We start from the raw sequence: 1,760 nt of genomic DNA, 5'->3' as shown, positions 1-1,760 counted from the left end.
GCATCTACTTTGTTCGATAGTTGTTTTAGTTGCTCGCTATTGTGGATGTTTTGATTCAGGAAGTCCTTATTGGTTTGTTGTTGGGAAGCTATGAAGTTCTCCATCATGATTTCTAGATTTGACTTCCTAGGGGTGTTTTGAGCAGCTACAGGCGCTTTTTGGTAGCCAGGTGGTACAGCAGGTGCTTGTCCAGGCGCGTACAACGCATTGTTGTTCTTATAAGAAAAGTTCGGATGGTTTTTCCATCCAGGGTTGTACGTGTTAGAATAAGGGTTTCCTTGAGCGTAATTTACTTGATCAGATGGGACTCCAGTCAAGAGTTGGCATTCAGCAACTACATGCCCAGTCAATCCACAAATCTCGCAGTTAGGTGTTACAGCGGCAGCGGTGGCTGAAGGAGTGATGGTCAAATTCTCGATCTTTTGAGTTAAAGCGTCTACTTTAGCGTTAACGCGGTCTATACCACTTATTTCGTACATTCCTCCTTTGGTTTGGGCTTTCTCTAGAGCGGCTCGTTCTCCACCCCATTGGTAATGGTTTTGTGCCATATTCTCTATGAGTTTGTATGCTTCATCATGGGGTTTTTCCATTAATGCTCCGCCAGCAGCGGCATCTATAGTCATTTTAGTGTTATATAAGAGACCACCATAGAAAGTATGGATGATCAGCCATGGTTCGAGTCCATGATGAGGGCATATTCTAAGCATGTCCTTGTAACGTTCCCAAGCTTCGAAGAGCGATTCATTATCTTTCTGGGTAAATCCGTTGATTTGACCTCTGAGCATAGCAGTTTTGCTAGGCGGAAAGTATCTCGCTAAAAATACTCTCTTCAATTCGTCCCACGTAGTTATGGAATTGGAAGGCAGGGATTGAAGCCACGCTCTCGCTCTATCTCTCAAGGAGAAAGGGAAAAGGCGTAATCGAATAGCTTCGGAACTAACGTTGTTGGCTTTGATAGTGTCGGCGTATTGCACGAACACGGATAAATAGAGAATGGGGTCGTCTACAGGGCTTCCAGAGAATTGATTCTGTTGAACAGCTTGGACCAGTGAAGGTTTCAGTTCGAAATTGTTTGCCTCAATCGCAGGTGGTGCGATACTTGAATGCGGTTCAGCGCGCGAAGGAGCGGCATAGTCTTTAAGAGGACGAATAGCAGCCATCTCTAACTTCGGGGTGATTTGATTGATTTGATCAGTAAAAATCAATTCCTGATTAATCGGAATTTCTGCTACTTCGGGAAGATTGCGAGCTCGTCGTTTGACGTTAATGAAACGTTCGATCTCGTTAATTCGTTGTATTAAATCTCCTCCTTGTGAACGTGTATTTGGCATACAATCGTTCAAAAAGAAAGGGAAGAATTGTCCTAGTCTCTACGGTGTAACACTGAGTTACGATATCGACTTAAATAGTCCCCGGCAACGGCGCCAAAAACTTGATCGCGACTTTACGTGTCTATAAATCTGATAACTGCAAGTGCACAGTCGTGTCGTGTAGTTTTAAAAGATATCGAATCCACAGGGACTATGAATCGATCTACCGTTATCTAAGGTTACTATGTAAAGCTAGGAGTACTAAAATTTCGATTGTTCCTAAGGGAAAGTGATTGTGAGAAAATAAAGAATAATAATAAAAAACAGGTATCAGTATGTATTTCGTTTAACTAAAGGTAATCCGAAGGTCCATTGGCTTTTGCATAATTAAATTAAAAATCTTTACTAACTCCAATTGATTAAAAATCCTCGTCTCAAACTTTCGCTCTG

The 1,760-nt window shown here is 42.1% G+C and overlaps 1 non-coding gene across 1 annotated transcript; it reads left to right on the top strand.

The window, feature by feature from the left end:
• Positions 1-678: 678 nt before the first annotated feature.
• LOC131654276 (small nucleolar RNA R71) lies at positions 679-785 on the top strand. The gene has a single exon (XR_009299319.1). It is a non-coding gene; the product is annotated as a small nucleolar RNA R71 (small nucleolar RNA).
• Positions 786-1,760: the final 975 nt, after the last annotated feature.

This window comes from Vicia villosa, linkage group LG2, assembly GCF_029867415.1.
Source record: "Vicia villosa cultivar HV-30 ecotype Madison, WI linkage group LG2, Vvil1.0, whole genome shotgun sequence".
Taxonomy (NCBI): Eukaryota; Viridiplantae; Streptophyta; class Magnoliopsida; order Fabales; family Fabaceae; genus Vicia; species Vicia villosa.
The sequence above is the reverse complement of the archived record's forward strand: the minus strand, read 5'-3'. Positions and strand labels throughout refer to the sequence as shown.